This window comes from Sminthopsis crassicaudata, chromosome 3, assembly GCF_048593235.1.
Source record: "Sminthopsis crassicaudata isolate SCR6 chromosome 3, ASM4859323v1, whole genome shotgun sequence".
NCBI classification, from domain to species: Eukaryota; Metazoa; Chordata; class Mammalia; order Dasyuromorphia; family Dasyuridae; genus Sminthopsis; species Sminthopsis crassicaudata.
The window spans coordinates 324,762,541-324,790,150 of record NC_133619.1 but is presented as its reverse complement, the minus strand read 5'-3'; the positions used below and the strand labels follow the sequence as shown (position 1 = coordinate 324,790,150).

The 27,610-nt window shown below is 35.1% G+C and overlaps 1 long non-coding RNA gene across 1 annotated transcript; it reads left to right on the top strand.

The window, feature by feature from the left end:
- On the top strand, positions 1–27,610 carry LOC141561531 (uncharacterized). The gene is made up of 2 exons (XR_012488078.1): positions 1–3,974; positions 6,029–27,610. It is a non-coding gene; the product is annotated as an uncharacterized LOC141561531 (long non-coding RNA).

Below are 27,610 nucleotides of genomic sequence, written 5' to 3'. Positions count from 1 at the left end.
TAGAAGTGCTCAGTCCTATGAACTCTCATATTTGTAGTTTGTCTATTGGAATTTTCATATATCTTGAGGACTGATTGTTATTAATTAAAAACTTCTAATTATTTCTTTTTTGACATAAACTTTCGTAATGTTCTGTTTCTCTAGATTGTAATTGTTCTCTGTGTGCAGGTTTCTTGAGGAGCTTCTGGAGGCAGCCTTAGTTTCAGTTCAGTTCAATAATCCCAAAATGCAGCTAGGAGTTAAAGTCCATTTCCTGTATTGTGCCCTTCAAAATCCTGAATCTTTTCCTGGGGCCCAGTTAGCTTTAGTAAAGGCATCTAAGGCATCTATCTCTCTTCTTGATTCCTGAGAGCTTTTGTCTGAATGTCTCCAAATCCAAAGTTTAGTCCTTCAGCCTCCAGCCTCTGTCCTCCCCAGTGTCTCCAGACAGTACCAAGGTAGATGTGGGAATGAATCAGACTCTGCCTCCAAGAGTGTGGGATTGTGGGTTTCTGCTTTGTGAATCTCCCAGAAGTCAATCCTAGTTCTGAATCTCCCAAAGTCCTCTCTCCAAAGTCCCCTGAAGTTCTCCCAGAAAGTCCCCTCCTTGACTGAATACTGGCTTTTTATATCTTCCTAGAGAATGGGCTTGTGGGTACTCCCTGGGCTTGTGGGAGCTCCTTAAAAGTATGCTCTCTTAAAGGTGTGAATCTCATGGAATTCAGTAAATGCATTACTGAACTAGAGAATTGTTAAGTACCATGCTAAATTAGATAATTATATCCATTCCAGTGACTTAGCACCTTGCAAGAATACTAACAAACTTTTGTTTCATATTATGAACTCTGTTTGCAAGTAGGCTGTCAATGTACTCTATATATGTAAAGAATTTCTTAGATTTTCTAGGTGGGGGTATGTGAGCCAAGAAAAGTCAGGTTGCCTGACAAAGTGTGTCTAAACCAAGTCTATCATGAAAGTTTCTGAAGTTGCATCAATATGAAAGGAAAATAGGTGATATACTTAGTGATAAGACCAAAGTAACTAATATGAGGATTATATTGACTCTCTCAAGATAACTAGAAGAATAAGAAATCTCTAGTATATTATGATATCCTATGAAATCAATGAAAAAGATGGACAAACATGACATAGGATCAGAAGACACAAAAGTATTGTATTCTATACTAAAGGAAAGAATGAAATGAGGTCTGGCAAAATGTAAAGTCCTTGAGGGCAACAACAACAATTTTTCTCTCAGCACATTGCTGGCATTTAATACATTTTTGTTGAATTGAGTTTAATCTATCAAAATATTAATATTTCAATGTATATACTCATACATAAATATGCATAAAACATTTGTTAATTAGGTGCATATGTATATACACACATACAAATATATAGTATGTATGTATATCTATCATACCTATCTATATCTATCTATCTATCGATCTATCTATTTATCTATCACCTATATAATTCCCAGAAACTATATGTGTTACAGTTTTATCTCTCTTTTTGCTCATATCATTCCTTCCTTTTCTCCTTTTTTCTGCTTTCATTATATAATCAAATATCACAGTAAAAACCACCATCAGACTAAATCTTTAATGACCAACCTGACATAAGGCAATGACTCATCTCTCTGATCTCTTTTAATTCTTCTATTTATCTGGCAAATGATGTAGGAATGCATAATTTTGTGATTCTTTTTCTATTTGAAACTACTATTTAAACATTTCTTCCTCCCTCCCTCCCTCCCTCTCTCCCTTTCTCTCTTCTTTACTTCCTTCCTTCCTTCTTTTCTCTCTCCCTCCCTCCTTCCCTCCCTCCTTCCTTCCTTCCTTCCTTCCTTCCTTCCTTCCTTCCTTCCTTCCTTCCTTCCTTCCTTCCTTCCTTCCTTCCTTCCTTCCTTCCTTCCTTCCTTCCTTCCTTCCTTTCTTCCTGCCTTCCTGCCTTCCTGCCTTCCTGCCTTCCTTCCATCTTTTTTCCCTCCTTCCTTCTCTCCTTCTCACCCTCCTTCCTTCCTCTCTTCTTCTCTCTCTTTCTACATTCCTACCTTCCCTCCTTCCTTTATTCTCTTTTTCCTTCCTTCCAACTTTCTTTCCTTCTTTCCTAACTTTCTTTTTTTTTTCTTTCCCTCTTTCTTTCTTCATGTGTTTATTTCTTGTCTTGTTAGATGTAAGTCTCTTAAGGCAATAATCTGTCCTATTTTCTTGTATCACCCTCCAGTGCTCAAAAGGATGTCTTACATTCAGTAGTTTGGTCTGATTGACTTTGATTTGAAAAGAAAAATACAATTATGTTTATTTAAAACACAATTATGAGGGGAGAGAGAACCGCCTTTTTCTCAAAATGAGACATTAACCTATGGGAATGAACAGTATGGTGATTAGCCAATAACTTCTCTATGTGAAAAAAGTGTTTTCTTTAAAGACCTAGGAATGGTGAAGGGGATAATGAATTGGAAAGAGAAGTGACAATTTGAACCCATATAGGGGACACTCTAGAATATTCAGCACATATGAATATTTTGACAAATGGCAAAGCTAGGTTTAATAAAATATTCAGATAAAATCAGAATTTTATTAAAGTATTTTTACATGAGGCATATTACTTCTTCTCCACCCTTTTTCTCCTTCCTACACATGAAAATGTCAACTGGAATCATGCCATTATTCCTGAGGAGATCTGTTTGTCACACCTGGAAAGGGACTGCCAAGAATAGAAAGCTTGAAGACCACAGGGATGAACCACCTTGTGAACCTTCAAGCCTTTGAGTCTTTGCCCTAGATAGAATTTTAATGCATAGGTAATAAGGGTCATGCACATAGAAATTTAAATAAAAACCACAGACTGTGCTACTTAGAACTATATAGTTACCCCAGTCCTAAAAGGAATATTGGTCAGTATTCCATAATCAGTCTCCCAATGTGTTCTAAACAAAACTTTATTCTGTCTCTTCTGTATCAGGGATTTTGGTTGCCAGATTTGGAAGCTAATTAAAAGGGGGCATAGACAGGTCTTGTAATTTTTCCTTCCTTACTGAACTATTGGCAGGATTTCCAATTTTCCAGAAACAAATCAACAAAGGTGGCTGTTACTTTTGATTGACTGGCAGACTATACAATTTCATTACTGGGGGGCAGAAGGTATTGCAGAAGGGAGTCATCCTGAAGGAGTCATCATGATGTAGCTGAAACGTATAGATGACATGAATTGATTCAACATGCTTATTTCAAATTCATAATTTTATATTGGAAATAAGAAAATCATCTATGGAAAATCTAGAATAGTCATGGATGCAAAACTCACAGAGAGAAAATGAGGATATGGCTAGATAATGGAAATTTACATTTTAACTCTAGGTACCTGGCTGGCATAGTAGATAGAGAGCTGGGCCTGGAGTACCTGCAAAGAGCTGGCACACCAAAATTTGTATTTATTCTCTGTTACTTAGCTGACCATGAGCAAAGGATATTACCTATGGGTGCCTCATTTTTCTTACATGTGAAATGAGGATAATAATGTCACTTACCTCCCTTAATTTCTGTAAGTTTACAATCAGAGAACTGTAAAATCATTTACATGTATTAAAGCACTATATAAAAACTAGCTTCTATTATTATCCTTGCTATTTTATGTAGCAATTTTATCTTTAGAGCGTTGTTAGAATAGAGAAGGAAACCTGAGAGGTCATTTAGTTCGACCCTATGATTTTATAGAGGAGGATACTGAATTCTTTATAGACGAGGAAATTAAGTTTACCAATTTAATGACCTGAGTCACACGGATAGTAAGAATTGTAGTCCAAAACCCAATGCTTTTAAACCCCATATTCTGTACCTTTAACTAAACTGTCTCTTCTCGATGCTTCTTATAAGTAGACTTATCAGTGGTTATCTTTTTTGTCTGTCTCTCTTTTCCAGGCTTTCTTTTTTCCAGAAATACCAGAGGTACTCCTGAACATATATGGCAAACACAGAATGACAAAGGTTAGCCACTGTTAGACAGGCTGCATGGATCTAAGCCATAGATTGAATGGTTGAAAAATGGAGACTCATGGAGGACTGACCAGAAAATCTAGGTTTCAGGAGTAGTATATTTATTGATATAAGGAGAATGAAATGTGGAGAAGTATTGCACATACCTTGATAGAGATATAGATATAAGAACATTCATTTTTTGGTTACATTCCTTATTGTGTGTGATTTTTCTGGACAAAAGAATCAGTATTCCATGCTGAATAGAGTAATAATTGTGCCATCAGGAAGATCTGAGTTCAAATTTTGCCTCTGACAGACAATACTTAGATGGGCAAATTATATAACCAGTACTTTTGCATCCCCTAGGGTCACTGGCATATGAAAGTTGAAGGCAAATTAATTAATACATCATTCAATAAAATTGTGGGCCTACAATAGCAATTAATGATACTTCTAGCTTTTGAGGAACATTTTGCATTTTAGTGTCTCTCATTATGAAGCCCATAAGGAATCACCACTGTTTTCATTTTGCATGCCTTTAAAATACTGTGTTTGGAGAGAAGAATAGAAATGATAAAATCTTTAGCTTAGATATTAATATGTGGCACTCAGAAACAAAAATTGGCAAAAGTGTTGGTGAAGTTCATCTGTGATATATTGCACATCTATTTCTATACTTTTTTGATTATTTCTTCTTTTGGGGGCACTTTGTGGCTTCTTGTTGTCAAAAGGATGTTATTAAATCAACAAGATGTTTTTGTAGTATTGTTGTCTTCATCCTTATTGCAAATTGTCATTTCTGTTGCTCCCAGAGTGTTTTCTCCTTTTTTATTTGTTAAAATTTTGTTTAAAATAATACATTATAATTAAAGTAAAATAATACATTATTAAGACTATTTGTATATTTGCATCATGAGTAAAATAAATGAGATTTAGGAGCTATATCTTGGTGGCTTCTCTTTTGGCCTTCTTTACTTCATTCTTTGTCTTTGGTTAGGTTCCAAATTCATAAGATTTCCAGGTAAGGAATTGGTTAAAATGTGGCCCTCATTATTTCTTGTATATGTGAAGATTCATTCAGTATATGACTTTAAAAATGTCCATAAGCAGGTAGAATAACTAATTTTAGATATACAATACCAATTTTTTTCAAGGAATAAAGAACAGTAATTTTATACCTCTATTAATATTTAATTATAGGATGGTAAGTTTTTTAAATTTTAGATTTAGATTGAAGTTTTAGATTGGAGAGAAAATAGAGGTCATTGAACGCAAACTCCTCATTTTGTACCTGAGAAAACTGAAGAGAAAAGTGATTTGTGAAGAGGTATATAGCAGTTAAGTTTCTGAAGTATCTTGAATTCAAATCCAGGTCTATCTGTATTCCAAATCAATACCTATTTACTCTTCTATGCTACTTTTACATATGTGATGGATTATGCTTAAATTCAACTACTAAACTGACCCTTTTAATTAAATTGTTTGCACTTTTCTTAATTTGCTATTTTTTCAATATCTTCTGAATTTTAATTCAATCACTACTTACAAAGCAATTTCAGAGGGGGAGAAGGGAGGAAGGAGATGGAGAGGGAAAGGGAAAAGAAGAGGGAGAGACAAAGAGAAGGAAGGGGAGAGGGAGAGTGAAAGGGAAAAGGAGAGGGGGGAGACAGAAATAGAGCAATAAAGAGACAGAAAAAGAGGGAGACAGAAAGACACAGAGAGAGACAGATAGAGACAAAGAAAGACACACAGAGAGACAGAGACAGAGAGAAGGAGACAAAGAAAGAGAAACGAGACAGAGAGAGAGACAATGAGAAAAAGAGACAGAAAGACAGCCACGAAGAGAGATGGAATGAGAGAGACAGCAAGACTTACAGAGAGAGAAAAAGAGACAGAGACAGAGACACACAGACAGATGGAGAGAGAGAGAGAGAGAGAGAGAGAGAGAGAGAGAGAGAGAGAGAGAGAGAGAGAGAGAGAGAGAGAGAGAGAGAGAAAGAGGGAGGGAGACAGAGAGAAACTGAGATGGACTGAAAGCATATATTCTTATTTCTTTCTCATAGATATGTCTCCCTCACTTTGATATGTTGCTGATTCCACATTTTCTCATGGATCAAGCCAGAGGCAAAGGATTAAGTATCTCCTTGATGGTACATTGGAAAGTGTTCAGCAGTCTTTGTGTTATGTGCATGAGAAGTATTTAGTAAGAATGTCTTTCCTGGTATGGGTCCACTCATTTCTAACTAGATTTGATAACTTTCCCCAAAGTTCCCTTTTTCCCTCCACCTCCCAAATACATATTATGCATTTTATGCTGATGGACCATCTTTTCTCATACACAGACAGGCGATATGATTAGAAGGAATCTAATTTATCTGAAGTACACCAGAAATGGAAGGAAATTACTTCACAGCAATATTTGTAAATGCATTCATCACAGACACCTGGACTATCCATCATTGGTGGATGAGGACTGCGTGATCTTTGTAATGGTTTCTTTCAAAGTATTTCCTAATGATTTACCTAATTCTCCTCTCTTTTTTATTGCTGAGGGAAAGGATGGGTGTTGGGGGCAGAGAGGCTTGATATGGACAGAAGACAATGGTATTATCTGTGCCTCAAAAGGAATCCCCCCTATCTTTATCACCGCAATACAAGGTTTTTCATCTGGGTTCAGTAGTTGTGATGATTTCAGATTCTAAATGATATGTATGAATATTGTGAGGAGGAACCTATTTTTAATAAGGTATGAAAAAGGTCTTACATCCGCCTCTGTCTATATCTGTTTTTCTATCTGTCTCTCTTTATGTCTCTGACTCTGTTTCTATTCTGTTATTCTCTGTCTCTATCAATTTGTCTCCAGTTCTATTTCTATCAATTTGTCTCCAGTTCTGTTTCTGTCTGTTTCTAGTCGTGTGTGTGTGTGTGTGTGTGTGTGTGTGTGTGTGTTTCCATCTGTGTGTCTCCTTCGCTTTCTCTTCTCTCCCCTCAAACATTTTTCTCTCTATCTTCCCCTTTTGTCCCATTAATATCATGGGTCTAGAGTTCCTATATTATGGCCCTGTTCCACCTGCACCTGATTTTCATGTTTCATGTATTTATGATTTAGGAGATTGCAGGTGGGCTATGGTGACAAAAATGAGTACAGAGGTCAAGGGTGTAATGGATTTAGGTAGGTTTTTTTTTTGTTGTTGTTTGTTTTGTTTTGTTTTGAGCTTTTTTGGTTATTGTTTCAAAGACAATTGAGATTAAGTGACTTGCCCAGTATCACATTTAAACTCAGATTCTCCTGTTTCCCGGATCAGTGGTCTATTTTGCTATCTAGGGGCCCCTGGTTTAGGAACTTTAAAAAAATATTTTCTACCTAATTTTTTTTTAAATTTAGGAACTTTTATAAAAATCTTTCTATAAATAGCTTGTTATAGTGGAAAGGGAGCCAGATAGAATAAGAAAGACCTATGAAGGAGATCTTCCTCTGACAGATCGCAGATGTAGAACTAAGGACAAATCCTTTTACTTACTATACTGATAAACTCACAATTTTGAACTATGACAATAAATGGTGTTTAAAAAAAAAAACTAAAGAAAAATGAAAAAGAAAACCATTGAATAAAGGTAAAGAACTTTAAAAGAATATATTTCCTGTGTAGGAATATGTTGCTTGAGGTACTCTGACTGCTGTGGAGGAGGTGATGTGGTAACAAAGTCCTGGACAGAAAGACATAAGACCTGAGTTCTAGGCTTGTCTCTACCATCTACTAGCTGTAACCCTGAATGTCTCAATTCCTCTAGCAGTGGTGCTCAAACATTTTAAATAGGGGGCCAGTTCATTGTCCCTCAGACTGTGGGAGGTCCAGACTAAAAACAAAAACTCACACTCTGTCTCTGCCCCTCAGCCCATTTGCCATAATCCGGCAGGTCACTTAATCCAGAGGGTGCATCTGGCCCATGGGCCATAGTTTGAGAACCCCTGCTCTAGTGCTTCATTTCCTCAAATCAGCCATAAAAAATAGCCAAACTAGATGACCTCTATGGTTCCTTCTGTCTTAATTATTCTATAAAGGTTGTTATTTATTTTTGTTGACACACAAAAAAGCCATTTCTTTCCCTTTCTGTTCAATCCTTCTTCCCTCTGTCTTTTTCCCTGCCTTCTAGGCTCAATATAGTAAGGTTTGTAACAGTTGTTTACTTTTGAGCACATAATTAATATATATAGCATTAAACCATAATCATATAAGCAAATAGAATGTAGTGTGAAGAGCATAAATATACCTCTATTGCAGAAATCACATAATTACATATAAATGTAACATCAATGCAAAAAGAAGAGAGCATGACCATTTATAAACATTAAGGAAAAAGAAATAAATGTCACTGATGGAGATGTATTTATACATATCAGAATATAACCAAGCAAAATGTTTTCTTTTTTTATTGTGTCATTTTCCATGGAGACTTCCCAGAACGTTTTGGAAATTGGAAATAAATGAATGGTCATAAAATGACATCCCCAGGCAATTGCAATATCTGATGCAAAGAGGATCTACAGGTTGTAAATTTTTACCACAGGTGGTATCTCCTCAAAATACTTAGACTAGAGATCACACAGTGTTCTCTCAGATAGTTTGATTAGAATTCTTAATCAGCATCTAATTAGTCACAAGAGATTTAATTGTTAACCTTTTCATGTTAGCTAAAATGAGTCAAGTCCAGTTTCTTATGTGATTAGATAATAATTTGGAACTTTAGTTTGGGATCATGTGACCAGAGAAAAGTCAAAAGATTATGTGAATGGAAAAAAGAAGCATTCAAAAGATTGGAGTTGGGAGAAAAGCTATATTACTGAGTTATTGAAAGTTTACTTATGCTTCTTTAATCTATGTTTTAGTATTTAGTCATTTTATTGGTAGCTGACTGTTTGTGACCCTTTTTGCGATATTCTTGCCAAAAATACTGGAATGGCTTGTTACTCCCTTCTCCTACTCATTTTACAGATGAGAAAACTGAGGTAAAAAGGAGTGATTTACTCAATGTCACATAGTGAATTTCTGATGCTGGACTTGAACTCGGGTCTTTCTGATTCCAGGTATTGTGTTCTATCCACTGCCCCAATTATTTGTATCTTTAAATATATATACTTTACTAAACTGGAAAATGAGATAACTATGCATTATAAAAAGTGGGAGGTGATCCTTTAGAACACTTCAAAGACATCATAGAAAATCCAAAGCTATTAGTAATTTCTATAGCATAGTTCTATCTCATAATGTCAGAATTCTGGGTATTACATGCAATTATCTAATAGAATATGCAGACACTTGGAAATCCATCAAATATTTATTTACTAAAAACATAATTTTTCAAGGGGCAGTCAGAAAAGACAAACCTATATGTTAAATATGAGCTCCCTGTCCAAAGAAGAATATACACTGCTTTAGTTTAGCAGAACTCCTCTAGGCTACAGATGAGGAGCAGGGACCCTACTCACATGCAATTATTAACACTTCCAATAAATTCTCAAGATCCCGATCCCTTTGATATATGTCATGGCAGAAATAGCTCAGTGCACGCAGCGACAAGAAATGTTGTTCCTGTCAGGGAGAGAGATACTGCAGTCCACATTAAATCAGGGGTCCAGATGGAAATACTGAGAGCTCTGAGTTCATAATAGTAGGCCTTCCTGTCTATCACTGATTCGCCTTTTTTTTTGAGTTGTTTATTCTCCATACTGACATGGTATGGTAAGGCCTTTTTTTGAAAACTAGTTACCAAGTGAGTGATGTACCAGAAAAGGTATGAGAACACTGGATTTCAGTTTCAAGTATTTCTCTGGCTCTCTTCCTTAACTTTGTCCCAGTCATTTAAGCCTTATTTCCTAGAGTTTTGTGATCTGCAAAGAATGGATTACAGTATTTACTCCCTACTCTGCAAAAGTGCTATGAAAATTATTCTGTCCAATTCTTTCTTAATCACCAGGGAATGGATGTTCCTTTTTCATGAAGAGAGAAAACTCGCCTTCCATATTCTATTCTTGGATCAGGCTTGTATATAGTCTAAGAATAGAATCACTAAGCTTGTGTGTGGAGTCTGAGATTCTGCCACTGGCCAAGACATTTTCCTATGTATCCTTGATAGGGTGAGAAAGGACTCTTTGGAGTTGGGAATGAGATTGTAGAGGATTATTACAGCCTACAAAAGGAATCTGATTAAATGTCCAGCTGACCCTAAGTATTAGTGATTTTTCACGCCTTGTCCCCAGAAGCCAGACAAATCCATTTAAGCAATGGACAGTTTATCTTCTCTCCCAGTTCCTGCAAGTACATGGCTCCTGTGAAGACCTTTTATCATACTGTTGCTAGTTCTCCAAAGGAAGTTATGCCTCTGACTGGAGGGGGAAAGAACTGAGGGGAAGATGGGAAGGAAGGCACAGCAGGAAGGTGGTTCACTTAGCATCTTCTTTGCCAGAGAAAGGGAGGAATTGGGCTCCAGGAGCATAGAGAATGTACCAAGTCCTGAACATAACATCTGATTTGCAATCATAATCATACCAATCAGGCAACATGCTGTTCTCAGATGTCCAGGGCTGTGTTTCAGATTTTTAATTGAAGCTAATTCTGGAAATGTCATGGGAAAGATAGAATCCCCTTATGAAAGGGGACAAACCTTTCCACTTGAGGCTTTGCAGAAAATCAGCATGGGGATGACCTTTCTTTGTGCTGGTCTCTCACTTTTTCTTCTAGGCCCTCCAGGTTCTTGAGCAAGGGCATATCTAGAAATGAAAAACAATAACTACAACAACAACAATAAAAATAACATCAAAACAAACAAACAAAAAAAGAGGAGGGTGGGTTGAAGAAGAAAGGGAGAAAGAGATCAATATTACTTCTCAGGTTTAGAATGCTAAAACTGTGATCAAACCCTGAGAAATCTGGTTTCCTAAAAGCTCCAGAATTAACCATAGCAGAGAATAACAGATAGACTCTCCCTGCTAAGAGTGAGGAAAAATCAAAAATAGGAAAACAGGGAAATTAGCATAATATACCTAAAGCTACAAAAAATTACTTCCAGCCACCAGTCTCTTATTTTACAGGTGAAAGAAATGAGGCCCAATAAACTTATGTGACTTGTCCAAGGCTGCACAAATAGTATATAATGGAAGTAAAGTTTAAATTCTCATTCTATTATCTAGTATCCCTCCCCCCCAGCATTTTACTAGACAGAACCCATTGCGCCCCAAATCATTTATGGTATATATTTGGCATTTAGTACAATTGAATTCTCACCCTGATGATGAGCTTTGTGAGCTCACTTTATAGAGTTTGCCTTTTTCCCATTATATTTCATCACTTTTTCTCTCTCTAGCTCTGTCTCTCTGTCTCTCTGTCTCTAACTCTCTCATCTCTGTATCCTTCTCTCTGTCTCTCTGTCTCTATCTCTCTGTCTCTCTCTGACTCTGTGTCTATCTCTGTCACTTTCTCTCAGTCTTTGTCAGTCTCTGTCTCTCTCTTCTCTGTCTCTGTCTCTCTCTTTCTTTTCCTCTCTGTCTCCGTCTCTCTCTTTCTCTTTCCCTGTGTGTGTGTGTGTGTGTGTGTCTGTATGTCTTGCCAGTGAGGTATGAAAGCCCAAGGTGTTTTAGTACTAACTTAAGTGTTTTTGATTTATTGTCTGAAACCAGGTTTTTGAGAACAGGAAGCACTTGTTTCCCCCTAAGCCATTTACTTCCAAATAGTAACTCACTAGTTCATGAAAATTTCTTTTCTGGTTCTGGATGAACTACACTGACCTCTTCTTCACATCACCATTGAATTGGTAGAGATAAAAAAGATCATCTGAAATGAAATGTAAAGACAGAAGATCTTTAGAACAAAAAATGCTGAGAGGGGGAATCTAGCTTGACATTTTGTAGAAGGAAATGGATACCACTGCATGAAGGTTAAATAGTGTAGAGGATAGTTCAGAGCCAGCATTGCTGAAGTCTAGAGGTCTGGAGAATGGTAAAGGACACAGGATTGCTATGCAAAGCTTTTTAAGTCAATTGGGAATCTTTAATTCCATTAATTAAATTGCATCATAGCTGTGTAACAGCACTGAAACCATACGGTAACAGAATGGCAAAGGAAGCATTTGTTCTGGTATCTAGCTTTTCTCTCCTAAAAGCAGAAAGCAAATGTCCATAGGTTTTGCAAACTGTTAAGTTTCATATAGAAAAAGCTTCCACAGTTTTTCAAAAGGAAAATCAAACAACAAAAATATTCATGTAATATAATATGAATATAAAATGTAATGTATAAATCTTTTCTAATCATAAAACATAGTTTTTCTCAAATAATCACATTAATCCCAGATTTCATAGCTTTTCAATAAGCCTGCTTGGCATCTAAGTATCATTGACAGAGACTACAATGCAAGAATGCAGGTATATTAATATCCTTGAAGTGTAGGGGTTATTATTAACCCCATTTCAGAGAAGGTGAAATTGAGTCTGAGGAAGAGTAACTTTTACTCATTCTCAAATTAATTTATTTAATTTTTTAATGTTTATTTTTGCCCAGAGTCAAACAGCAATAAGTGTCTTAAATAGGATTCAAGCCCAGGTCTTTTGGACTCAAAACTGGATGGTCTATCCATCATATTAAACTAATTTTAAGTAACTAACTTGAGCTTTTACCCTTTTTGAGTTAGCCAACTTCCTGAAGATTCTGGCTCTTTCTTAGAGGGACTCGTCCTTGGATCCAATATTTTCCCTTTTTAATTTTATTATTTCCTAAATCACTGTCTTCGCTGGATCTTTTTGATTTCTAAGTCTGTTTGGGTCCTGGGTTTAATAATTTGTTGCATCTAATCCCAAATTACCGTTCTCCCTTCTTGACCCACTACCACCATAACTCCATGCCCAATTTTAGTACCTCATTTCATCCTTATCCCTTTCTGACTCATGCTCCAGATCAAAATAATGTCCCTTTTAAGAATTTATTCTCAAGGCAAGAATATGGAGCTTCATAAATAATACAGTATAAGGTGATTAGAAATTTGTATAAGAGAATATAATTCAGTTAAATTTGGCACTTAAATTTTAAACAATTCTATTGTTCCCTTGGCTTTAACTACAACATTCACTAATTTCAGGCCTGGAACTTTTGATTATTTCATGTCACCATTATCCAATAAAATGATTTATTTTTCCTCATATATTCCCTTCCCCAAATCATTAATTTCAGAAATTCTTATTTGGATACTCAATATCCACTTATCTACAATAAGATTAGAGTGTAATATCTACAATCCTAGTATCCTCCTTAGCCAATCAGAAAACTTCCAGAATGCTTGGTTCTTTGAATCTTTTACTCATGTTTCTTCTGAATCACTCATTATCTAACTACCTCTTCCCCCAACTAAGAAAAACACAAACATATAGAAATGTGATGTTTCAATCATGCTCAAAATAGAATCCACCACCTGTCTAAAATACATGAAGACTGCCCCATCCATCAGTTACCAATCACTGAAAGTTATTCATCTTTTCATGACATCTCAGGAACTCTTGGTAAATCTCTTCTACACTTTACCCTCCTTTTCAGATAAAAATTCCTTACTGCCATTGTTTCAGATAGGAAATCCAACAACTATTTCATTTGAACAATATTGACTCCTGGATTGATGAAGTGGTAATCATTATCATTTTCATCATTATCATGCCATCATCATATATAAAAATATAAGTGGAATAATTATGTTCTTCAGTGCCCTTCAAAAATATAATAGTAATCTTTAATATAGTAAATTGTTTATAATTAAGTCACATGCATATGATTCAGTGACTTGTACATTCTATGGGTCACCCACATTCCATCTGCAGAAAGCTTTCTACTATCAAAGTTGTGGCGTATCATGAGTGATAATGTAACATAGTAAGAAAAGAAAATCCTGGATTTGGAAGGAGAGGACCTTGGTTGAATACCTAGCTCTGTAATTTACTAAATGTGTGATTTTTAAAAAATCATTTAATTCAGTTCCTCAGTCAACTCATCTGTAAAGTGGTAAGTAGAAGACTAGACAACTAAGATTTCATCCAGTTCTAATTCTTTGATCTTTTTTTTTTTTTTGTTAACTCAGGTGGGTACAAAGCAGTTTTACAGTGGATTATGCTACTTGCATTTTTCTCACCTACCTGCATCCTACATGTCATCTGCCTATCATTTTGTCTAGTACATAATAAATGTCTAGTGAAAATTGTATTTAATAGATTGAATAGACAATGAAGATTAAGATTGTTTCAGAAGACTCCAAACAAGTGACTAGAATTCTCTAATGTCTATGTCCAATTATGCAATTCCAAATCCTATTTCTTTGATTTTGGCTACTTTTTTTCTTGATTCTACTTTTCAGTAAAGCATCCCCATTATTTTTCCCAATTTGTCCTCACCAACCGTCAGTCAACTAATCACAATGTCATATGCCAAGCTTTAGGCTAATCTTTTTCTTTGCTTTTCTCTCAGTTAACTCTTATTTCTTCCATAACCTATTCCATTGAAAGTAGGGAATGGTAAAGCATTATAGATTTTGAGATGGAAGAGATTTTAGTGCCTATTGAGATGAATCAATTTACTTTACTGACCTAGCTCAAATGCAGAGAGCTCAAATGCAAAATCCAGGAAACATAGTAAATTATATTATTTAGACCGATGTTCAAACCACTATATGAAAAGTACTGCAAGGAGACACTATCGTTGAAGTAGTCACTGCTTCATTAGAGCCATTCGTCTTCTTCTCCTCCTTCTTTTCCTCATCATCATTTTATCATCACTCAAAAGTAAAGTCCCTCTAAGTTTATAAATCTTGTTTTTAACAATGTACCTTTGTGATATGAAGTGCAAATATTTGGTTGTTTTTTTTTTGTTTGTTTGTTTTTGCTTTTGTTTTTGTTTTCCCAGATGAGGAAACTGAGTATTGGAGACATTGAATAACCTGCTCATGGCCACATAATCAGTAGTATCAAAACCATATAGAGTTCCAATCCAATCACTTCTTCCACTATATCATAGCTACGCAAGAGAAGCTTTTGGAAAAACCTGCCTCAGAGTGCCTGCCTGATCTACATGTATGTTGTGGAGGAGGAGGAGAAGTACAAAAACCCATGAATATTAAATTTTTGAACAGCAGGTTTTAGAAAATGAGACAAATGGCAAAGTAAGACTCCAAATGGGCAGTCACAGAATCAGAGAATCTTAGAGTTAAAAGAGACCTAGTCTAACCCCTACCAGACATCCATAACTTCCTAATTCAGAGTAACTCTGTCCTTTAGATATGTCTTTATTGTCTAGCCTGGCATTCTGCCAGACAGCAGGTGCAAAAAAGATAAACTCATTCCTTAGTCTCACTCTTCACTATATACCCAAGGTGTACCACTGGGATATCTTTGAGCAGGTTCATGAAAGCTGCTGGTGGCAGGACATAGCATTCACTTCAATGAAGAGATGTTTGAAAGCTTAAATATTCTATGAAGCAAGAAAGAAAGCTGGGTCTTTTAAAGGGGCAAAAAAAGTATACAAATGTACCTGGGCTATTCACTTCAAGCAAGCAAAAGAAAGGTGGTGTGGAATCTATATTGATGTCCTTTATATTTAAAAATGCTCTTTTTGACAATCCTGTTATTGCCTGAACAAGTGATCCAGAGAGATGGATGTGTGAGGTAGCTCTTTCTCCCTTGTATATGTAGGAAGATGGTCCTTTGCTTTGCTGCTACAACTATTATTTGTATAGTCTGTCACTGTTAGTGGCTCTGTGTCTTTCCTTGGATTACATGAAGCCTTAACTGAAAGAGCCCTGATCCAGATGGAATTGCTACAAGTCAACTCAGTCTGTATGCTACTGCTGTTTCCCAGCATCCCATAGCTCTGCAGCATTATTGAAGTTGTGCTTTAGTGTATCAACATGATGTTTTCTTTTTTCTTCTGTGTTTGTAGTCACACCACTTCAGTCAGACTGCACAAGAGCTACCTAGGAATAATGCTGTCATCTAGTCTCCACACAGATCCACCTGAGTGGCCCAGAATAGCAAACGTAACTTCTTGATGTTCTCTGTTGATGATCCTGTCTTGTCTTTAGTTGGAAATGTATTGAATCATAGATTTAGACCTGGAAGGGACTTCAGATGTCATTTATTCTATTCAGCACATCCCAAAACTGATATTTTGAGCACTAGAAAAATATTTATTAGGAGTCACATACTTAGCATATGCTGGACTTTAGATTTGAATCTTTGCCTTCTGACTCCAAATTTGATATTTTGTTCTCTTTAGAATATTGTCTTCCAGTAAGGTGATTTGGGTTATTCTTCTTCATTGTTATAGTTAGTAGTCAACCAACTGGGTAATCTGATAATTACTAGAAAATTTAAAAAATGAGATTTACTAGGAAATTTAAAAAAAACCTGTTTAACAAATATTACCATAGCTCCTCAGATGAAGAAATATTATATTGAATTAAGCAAATATCTTCTTGTGATTTCATTTTAAAACACAAATGTTTCAGGAAGGACAATGAATAAAGTTCTTAGGCTATCAATGCACTCAGTACCCAGGACTCAGAAAGAATATTTATTTAAGTAAACTACCTTATGTTTTTCAAATGGGTGAGGATTTTTTTCTATGGTTTTATCCATCAACATATCAAAATAATACTGTGGCTTTGGAGCACTTCAGCTGTCTCTATAATCTAGTTCCCACTGTGATCAACATCAAATACTTGTATCCAAAAAATAATTGGTGAGATTTTCAATAAAAATCTAGGGCAGATTATGTTTCCACATATTTTTCTCCCAATATGATGAAATAAGACACAATTTACCAAATTGTCCTTTTTTAATTTTTTCTAACCATATTCAAGAAGAAAAGTAACAAAACTGAGATGGAGAATATTAATTAACTTTCTTTCATTGGAATGGTCTCAGAAGGGTCAGGACCATGTGGAACAGACAATATAGACAACTGAACAGTCCTAGAATGATGAGAACAACAGCAATGATGACAACAAACAAACAAGTTTGAAGATAAATTTGAAGGTCAGTTATATGAAAATTCTTGAGTCAGAAATTGTATGTTTTGGAAAATATTGGAAAAAGCATTGAAATATCATGTAATTGAAAAAAATGAAAGCTTCTTGTAACTCTCAGGTTCTTTAACTCTACTATTGTCTGCAATAAATTGTACAGAATAAACCATGCATAAAATGAAAAAAAAAATAGTTGGTTGCCATAATTTTTTTCCATACTCAGACTATATACTATCCAATAATAGATTGATTGGCTAGGAGGTTAAAACCTGAATGAAGAAAAACAGTCTGGTGTAACTAATAATGACATAATTTATAGCTTTATGGAGTTCAGAACTGCCATAGGTGTCATATTTTCTCTCTTGAACATAGTCATCAATTGAGCCAGCTGAAGAAAAGGTATCATTTGCACCCTTTCAATCTTTCTTCTATACTAGTTAAAACTGTTTCTATATTAGCCTAGATATCCTTTACAATGGAATAAAGCATATATCAAATGTATATTCTTCCCCCCTCCACAAGATTTTTATTCAGTTTTATCTTATTTTCCATTCTGAGTTCATTCCCTCTTACCTTCTCTTCCTTCACTCTATAATCTAGTAACATTGATTTTTGTAATTTTCCTTATACATAATATTCCATCTCCCAAGTCATTGTATTTGCACTCACTCTAGCACCATTCCTGAAATGTTCCCCCTCTTTGCTTCAATGGCTTCCTTCAATACGTTATTCAAAACCCACCTACTATAGGAAATCATTTCTCCTCTTTTCCTTACTCATAACTATTAATGACTTCTCTCTAAAATCAACTTTTATCTATTATGTATATATATAAAGATATATTATAAATAAATCTACACAGATACAAACACATATATAGAAATATAAGGATGCATACATACATGCATATATATTTATATGCATATTTGTTTATATATGCATATACATACCAATATAGTCTTAGTAACTTTCTCAAAAAAGCTCACATTTTAATGGAAGAGACACATGTGTTTCTATTATCTCCTCCATTAGAATGTAAGCTCTTTGAGAAAATGACTAAATTTTTGTCTTTGTTTGTATCTCCAGGGCTTAAAGCAATGCCTACTCCTCCTTTTAAAGTACTTAATAAATGTTCATTACCTGACTTATTGACTATTGTTCTAGTCAAGAAAAGAAAAGAAAAAGAAATCCCTTGAAACAGATATGTAATAATCATGACAGCCAATTCTACATTGGACTGGTTGGTCATGGCATTAATCAGAGTTATTTTTCTAATTGACCCAGTCTCTGTCCTTTAGTTAGTGCCATTCTTCTAAAGTTATTGTACTCAGTAAGATGGTGTAGCAAAAGCAGCATTGGATTTGAATAAGATTGAGTTCCAAGTAGAAATTAGAATATAGTAGAATATAAATGAAAAGCAAACAATTTTGAGGACAGGGATTGACTCATCATTTTATCTTTGTAGTCTTCATATCTACTTCCATTCCTTGATTATAGCAGATATTTTAAAAAAGATGAATTCTTGTTTTGATATTAATATAAAATGAATTTCAGATTGTTGGATAAATGTATTATTTTTTTCCCTTTCTTTGGAAAAGATGTTTTTTCCAATAAGACTAATGTTAGATTACCTTTACCACTACTTTTGTTGTTCATTAAATTATTTAGAAATGTAATGTGATGCTATGAACTAGAAGAAAATACTGAAAATGAAATATCAGATTCAGCCATTCCTTCTTTCTTTGAAAAACATTTATTTAATGACAACTATCTAACTAAGTACATAGAGTTACACAGAATGGGAGATACAAAGTTATTTCAGAGATGTCTTTTAGGAATCCACAATAGCATTAGGAAGATAAATTACAAATAAGAAACAATAGAAGAAGAATTCAGTCATTATATTTCAGATGATCTATGAACATGCAAACTAGATAAGGAAATGGCAAAGCACCCCTGTATCTTTGCTAAGAAAGCCCCATAGACAGTACTGGCATACTATAATCCATGGGGCCATAAAGAATCATATACACTGAATAACAACTCACCCTAATAAAGATGGAAAGAAAAAGGAGGAGAGAAATAAAGGAGAGGAAGGAGGGAGGGAAGGAGATTAAGATCTACTACATTAAATAATTTCAGGCAATCATAATCTTAATCTCTGATTAAGTGCAAATGTGTGTGATAGATAACAGAGAAAATGTTCTGTTTTAGTGAAGTGTTTTAGAAAGTCATCTTTGATAAAGGGGCTGCTAAGTAGCCACTGAATAGAATATTGGACATGTCTATACCTCTTTCAAGTTTTTATGGCATTGAATAGTTGTGTGACCCTAAGCAAGTCACTTACATGTTATGTGCCTTAGATTTTTTGGGGTGTAAAATAGTCATAATACTAGTATCTAATTTCCGAGGTTGTTTTGAAAATAAAATGAGATTTTAATTTTCTAATATTTTGCAAATCTCAACATGCTACATGAATACCAGATTTTATTTTTATCTATAAAGTTAGCAACTTGAGACATTTTCTGAAGGAAGAAAAAGTAGGTAAAAATAATAGTTGATAGTTTTTCAAAGCATATTATATATAGTATTGATATCCTGATTTTATAGATTATAAAATTAATGCTTAATAAGTTTAATTGACTTTCTCAAGATCAAGAGCAAATGTCAGAGATAGAAGCTGAATTGAGAGAATGTGTATTTTCAACTTCAGAGTTCTTTTCCACTATCTCACAATTCCTTTCAAGTCCTATATAAGGTCATAAATAAAGATATCAAAGAGTGAAGGAAGGTGAGATAGTTTTTGATACTGAGTAAATCAATGTGATACAGATAATAGCTTAGGGAAAAATAAGTTTAGCAAGGTAATCTAATGAAATAATTTAATGAAACTCGGACATTTTTCTATATGCTAGGGTTTTTTCAAAGTGTAGAGCCCCCAAGAACCTTTTCAGAACCTTCTTTTCTGATTCTGAAAGCCCAAACTATTTTCATTATACTACTACTATGTTTTAATTTCTAATACAATAAACTTATGATTCTAAATATTTTTTAAAAGTGTAAATGTTTCCTGATGCCAAATATTTTGAGAACTGTTGCTATAGACATAAGGATATCCTAGAATTTGTACATGTAGAAAGTGGTGTTTAAATAAGATTTATATGACCACAAGCATAAGTCACCTATGCTAGACTACAGGGAAGGAAATGCTAGAATAATGAAAACCAGTTTGGCAGTTATTGAGGTAATTCAGACTTATGATAAGGATACAAATCAATGAATAGAAAGATTAAGGAAACCATATAATGGAAGGGAAGGAAAACTCAGGAGAACTTGGAAATAAGACAAATAAATGCAGAATTCCAGTTTTCAACTGTATATATGGGGGTGTATTGACAAAACTTACAGAAAACAGGAAGGGAAAACAATTTGAGGAAAAAAAATTGGCTTTGGATGTGTCAAGTCTGAAGTTAATTGCTTGATATTCAATCCAAAAAAGTGAATAAATATTTGTTAAGTACCTACCATATGCCAGGCACTGTGATAAGTGTTGAGGTTATAGTTAATAAAAAGAAAATAATCCTTGCTTCATAAAGTTTACAAACCAAAGGCAGAAACAGTACACAAAAGGAGGCAGAACAGAATGTGTGTGTGTGTGTGTGTGTGTGTGTGTGTGTGTGTGTGTGTGTGTGTGTGTGTGTTGGGGTGCAAGGGTGAGGATATCTAGGGGTCATCTTGCTCTATGAAGTTGAAATCAGGAAGAATCAGAAGATGCAGTCTAGTGAGTCAAGCCTAGTTTCTGCACTCTTATAAAGAAGCAATTGGGAGGAGTTTGGTACTCTGGCCTTTTGCTCTTCTATCAGAAGGGAAAAGAGATTGAGGGAACTGGTGATAATCAAGGTAAGTCTGTGGTGGTGAGTTTAAAAGTGATGAGTTTATTCTGGTAGGAGCATTTTCTTCATGGAGCTGAAAGCAGGCAGAGCAGCTGATACAAAGTGGAGAAATATTCAAATGGAAAAAAAAAACTTGGAAAGATACAAAAGTTTAATAAAAGAAAGAAGTTAAGGCTAGGGATATTGAAATTGAAATAATATATAATGTTTTAATAGAATAATCAGAGTGAATGAAGTCTATGAAAAAGAGAAAATTGATCTGAAAGGACTATATTTCTTCACAAACCTTTAATCACAGTTGCACTGCTCATTCAAGATGACAAACAAAATGTGCATATTAGAAATAGATGTGTGTAAAGGGAAAGTCATGGTATAAAAATGAAAGATCAACAAACAATAAAAATGTTAAAAAGTTTCCTTTATGTGCAAAATACTATGCTAATACTACAGAAAATACAATGATGAAAAATACCTAGTCACTGCTTTTGAGGAGCCTGGAATCTAGTAGGAGAAATTAATCATATACAGATGTATTAAAGACATAGATTTTGACCTCAAGTCAGGGTTTTTTCAGTCTTTTAATTCATATATACAGATGGTGCTGAAAATGATCAATAACTTCTTGTTTCCTTTTCCAATTTGCATAGACTGATAAAGATACTCTGGAAAAAGTTGAGAGGCTAAAAAAGCCAAGTGAAAAGTATTATTTTTTTTTCTAAATTCATCCCCAAAAGGGATTCTGAAATATTCCTAGGCACTGAGGCAGGGAAGAGATGAACAGAAGGGATTTAATCTAATCTGGTCAGATTTGGGAAACATGAGACTAAATTGAGCAGAACAAGTAAGAAGAGTACCATCAAAAGCATAAGAAAATTCTTTCTATGTAAAAAAGGTATAAGAGAAAAGTACCATTTCAAAGAGCCTCAAAAAGGTCTGACCCTTTGAAAGTAAAAGAGCTAGGATATAAGTAGCTGAGGTACCTGTAGAATCATCCCACTGGGTCACTGTTTTCAAGTCCCAGATAAAGAGAATAATGAGTATGTCAAGAAGGACACAAACCAAGAACAGGAACCATGACAATAAGATAATAAATTAATGCTAAAACAGAACCATAATGGTAAGAGATTTAAGGTACAAAAATAAGTACTGGAAAGAATCAAATCCTTATTTATACTATCACTTAGAGTCCTATACATGGTTGTTTTGGCAAAGAGAAATTATAAAAATACAAGTGGGACTTCTGGACTTTCTCAGAGTCTCATGGTCTCAAGTGATGGTTCTTTTTTATACTTAATTTTGCAAATAAAGCCAGAGTTCTTTAAAGGTGCAACTATTAATGTATTAATTCATATCAGAGTTTACAGGTAGTATTGGTTGGGAGAAATCACTCTTATAAGTCAGAGGTCCCCAAAGATAAGAAGCTGGGCTCTTCTTGTCTGTTGAGATCTGCTGATATAAGGGTTATGTTTAAAAAAAGACTATAATGCAAAATAGGACAAGTACATAAAAATAAGTTCCAAGAAAATAAATGTATTTTGCTAAATGTGGCATTAAAGAACTCATAGAAAAGGTATTATTTGAGTTGAATTTTGAGGAATGAGTAGAAGTAGAACAGTTCAAAAAGGCAGGAAGGGAATGCCAGGCATAAAGGATGAAATTAACAACATCAAGACAGACAGCTCTATTTTGCCTGAAGTATTAAATATGTGATGAGGATTATAATGAGAAAGACTGAAAATGTAGAATGCTGACAGCTCATGGAGGACCTCAAATGCCCATGTGAGAAGTTCTTTTATTATTTTATTTTTAACATTTTTTTTAAACTTTGAGTTCCAAATTCATTTAAGACTATCTTAAGCTTTCCTTTGCTAGACAGTAGGGAGCCATTTAAGAATTATGAGCATCAAAGTGTTCTCAGGACAAAGAAGATCAATTTGACAGCAGTGGAGGATAGATTAAAGGGAAGTGGGGAGACCTATTGTGCCTACAGTAGACTAGGAGAGGCAATGAGGGTTTTGGCTAGGGTGGTAGTCAGTGGGGATAGATAGGAAAGAATGGATTCAAGAAAGTATAGAAGTAGAAATGATGAGATTAGATGATTGGTTAACTGAAATAGAGGGAAGAAAGAGAAAAAAACCTCAAAGGTAATGTCAAAGTTTTAACACTGTATTTTTTAAGAGGTTGCTTAAAGGGGTTAAAAATTTTCGGGATATTTCAACCATTCAGTTTGGAAGTATTTTGCAAGTGATAAAATTACATTTCTTCATGTAGGAGGTTATACTGTCTTTCTGTCCTGTTGTAACTTCATAGGGGGAATAAAATGAGAGCCTGGGAAATTGATGACTGAACATAGGAGAGAAATGAAATGATTGCAAATTCTGCTACATCTTATCTTTGACATTGGTCATATTCTATTGTAAATGAACCATCACTTGTTGAACACAATTTATACAAATCATCTTTAGTTATTTGACTGGAAGCTGAATTTTCCTCCATGTTTAGCATGGGAAAAGAGTAAATGAGTCAGGTTTTCTGTTTCTGTGTCATCTTTTGCTTTTTATTTGAGAGAAATTGAGGAATCATTTAATTCCTGTTCCACCCAGGTATTCAAAAACAGTTATAGATGGCAGCAACAGTCAACCTTCGTACTTATCACCTTCTCATCCCTATTCCCATCCTAGTAGCCCCTATCATTTCAATAGTTCATACCAATTTCTTCTCCCTGTGAATTTCTCATTTAACATAAAGTTATTACAGGATGAATAGATTCAGAGGTGAAAGAGACCTTAGAGATCATCTAATCCAGTCCCTTCATTTTAAAGATGAAGATACTGACCCAAAGGATGGAGAAATATCCAAATGGCTATATGTTATAGAAGAAGTTATAGGAATTGTCCAATGTCACCGTAATGGCAACTTTGTGGCTTCATGGCTACATCAGTGGATCTAGAGTCCGGCCAATATGTACTAATTGTATGACCCTGGACAAGTCACTTAATCAGGTTTTCATACTCTGTAAAATGAGATGGAAAAGGAAATGGCAAACTAACTGCGTCATGAAGAGTTAGACATGATTGAATAATAACTATGTTGGCAAGCTATGACTTGCTCTCATATTCATCTTTTCAGGATTTATTGCTCCTATTTTCATCTCTTGACAAGACCAGATGTTTCTGGTCTTCTAACTGGTCTTTATTCCTTGTCCTTAGGTCCTAACCCTAAGTTAAACCTCTTTGTAATCATACCTGTAACTGAGCCCAAATAGGCTAAATTATTATTGAGATCTCAGAGACCACAGCTTTCCAAGCATAGTTCATGGGACCCACCTATCTTGCTTCTGCCTTAAACTTTCACATTGTTTATGCATGTGATGGAAATTGAAAAGGCAGAAATATGACTTTCAGGGAAAAATATACATTTATAAACACATAGTCCTCTATAAATGCTTCCTATTATTGTTATTCTAAATAGTGGATATTAATACTTGCTACTATGTTATTATTAATAGTGATATTAATGTATGTAGAAGGAAATGTTGAATTAGAAACTGGGTATAAAAAAAAGGACAAAGAAATAAGAGGAAATGAGAGTGATTGATGTGGGTGAGTGTGAAAGATTACTATCTCTGTCCTGAAAAAAAGTCCTCTTATCTCAAAGCACCTTCCTCCTACCGTAGATATTTGCTTAACCAACTCCAAGGGGGTATTCTAACCCTGGGAAGCACAGGGGAAAAATGTGTCAAGTGGGAAGTCTGAAATCCTCCTACAAGTTGTTATGTACAGCATTTGCCACATCATGCCTCTAAGGATCTGAACTTTCCTCACCCTAACCTCCAGACTGTTGATGGTGAGAAAGAATGTGAATCCATCATATCAGAGACAGAGTAGTTAGTGTGAAGCTGCTGCAGCCAGCTGCCAAAGGGTACTATGGCAGAGATATAATCAACAATCCTTGCTGTGACTCCAAGTGTGAATGCCTTGAAACCTAATCTCAGAACTTTTTTGGTAGCAAATTGCCCCTGAGGAATCCACAGGTGGAAAAGTATGAAAGTGATACCTCTAAGGGAAAGCCCATGAGGTAGGAGATGACAATCTTCTTGGCACCCTCTGACCTAAGCACACAAAAAGTAAATCAACCCTTGGCCAATAAATCTCTCTTTGTAAAAAGGAAGAGTATCAAATGAATTTCTTGTCTGTCAGTAATAGGCTGAAGAAGCTTTTAATTCATATGGGGACAATTCTGAGTAACCCTCACCTCCACTGACATACCACTATTGGATTCTGGTGATCCATGTTACTGTGGTGCCTCAGAAGGGTTGGCCCAGACGAGTTTTTAATTAAATCCCCCTAAAGGATGGTAAAATCGACCTGTCTCTGCTGAGAGAGTAGTTGTGATCCAGTGTCCTGGGAATACATGTTCCCCACTGATGGCCTCCCTCTCTCCCCAGAGGCTGTCTCATTGCATCACTGATCAATGTCTCTTTCTCTTTCCTGCTTCTGAGCAGGAACATGATGGAAACAGAGAGAATGAAAACTCAATGTAGTTTCCATAGCAACATGTTTTAAAAAAAAAAAAAGAGAATAAGAGTAAGGGAAAAGAAGAGGGAGGGGAGGGGCAATTTTATATAGATTTGGATTCTGTACATTTGTGAACAAACTAATTTTTCCTGATAGCCAATGGGATAGTCTATTTATTAAAGGTATTTTTTTTTCTTGTCCGGAAGGAAAAAGAAAAGGCTCATTGCTCTAATTCTAATATCTTCCAGTTGGTGGTAAGGTGAAGCAAAGAAAGAGCTTTCTTAAACCAGCCTCAACTTCTTCCTGAAGGTACCACACAAAATGGGCTAGTAAAGCATTCCGGAAGTGTTTACTCAGGATTCTAGTCCTATAACTACCCAATCAATGAAGTTTGCCAAATTTGTATTGTCTCTTAATCATTATAGCAGACAATATAAAAAGTATGATGGAAATATATTGCTGGAGGAGAGAGGTCTTGAGTTTAATTAATTGGTCATTAAGTATCTAATAAACACTATATGTCATGCACTGTTCTGGGGAATCAAATAAAAGGCAAAAAAAAATGATCCAAAACTTTACAAGGAAATCTCAGCCAGCAAGGTACTTAGTGGGGGGGAACTGGGAAAAGCTTCTTAAAAATGGTAGAATTTGAGGTTTCTTTAAAAAAAAAAATTGTTGATTGTTTTCATTTCTTTATCTCCAAAATTTTTCATACTATACATCTCTTTCTCCATCCAGAGAATGATAGCATGCAACAAAGAATATTCTAAAGAAAAAAAAGAGAAAGAAGAGAAAAATATTAAAACTGAACAATATGGGGCAGCTAGGTGGTGCAGTGAATAGAGTACCAGCCCTGAAGTCAAGAGGATCTGAGTTCAAATATGACCTCAGACACTTAATACTGACTAGTCATGTGACCCTAGGCAAATTACTTATCCCCAATTGCCTCAGCAAAAACAATAACAATAAACAACTGAGCAACATGTTGGCAAGTATGGAACAAGTGTCATGATGCAAACCTATGGATTTCTTGCCTTTGCAAAATAAAGTGGGGAGTGGCATCTTCTTATATCTTCTTGAAGTATATTCTTTTTTTTTTTTTTAATTCAGTTTTAAAAGCTTTCATTTATTTTGTGGTTATTTCCCTACCAATTTAATTGTCCTAATCATTATGTATAATGTTTTCTTGGCTTATTTCATTCTTCATCAGTTCATGCTGTCTTTCTGTATTCATCTCTGTACTCATCATTTACCTGTTTTTCTAAGTAATCTTTCATTTTGTCCATGTGTACTATCATTTGTTTGACCATTCCCTAAATTCATGGGCATTGACTTTGTATGAGACATGTCTTAAAATGTGACTGGGTAATAAAATGCAAAGAAGGAAGTAAAGTGTAAGAAAACTGGAAAAGGTAGAAAGAGAGATGGGTTGTAAAGGGCTTTAAATTCTAAGAGAATTTTATTTTTAATGCAGAAGCTAATAGGAAGCCCCTATTGTTATTTGAATGGTGGAAGGAGTTTAAACTGTTCAAGAATTTCCCTTGATGTTCAAACTAATGGAAGATTATTTTGCTGCATTCTGAGAGTGGGAATCCTATTTTACCCCTGGATAGGAGCTGGTGGAGTTCTCTCATGAGGCCCAAAGATGTAGCAGTGTAAAATGGGTTTGCTGCTGTTTAGTCTAGAGGATGCCCTTCTGAGCACTGGGCCAAACCCTGGGGTGTTTATGGAGTTCTGAAGGCCCTAGGAATAAGAAATATGCTTTGAAGCTGTTAACTTGAATCTGCGTGTGTTTGCATGTATACATGTACAATTAATTTTTCTCTATCTGATGACATGACTATGGGTAAGGAGAAGAGATGGAGGAGAGGAAGTATCTGTTATCTTCACACTTAGAGGCTCTAGGTTTCCCATGTAGATTTAAAAACAAAAATAAAAACCTCATATGGAAAACTATCTGCTATCCTAATGGGTCTATTACCCACTTTGCAATATAAGTCAACACATTATGATTTCTTGTAAGTTGAAGTGCAGATGTTAAGAAGATATTCTCACAACTGAGGTCTTGCATACATCTAATTTTTCTGACATAACAGTGCAGATGAGTTGTTTTTAAAAATCAATCAAAGAAAAAAAAATGTGCTTTTTGGAAACAAAAAAAAAAAATGCAAGCCCACATTTTTCT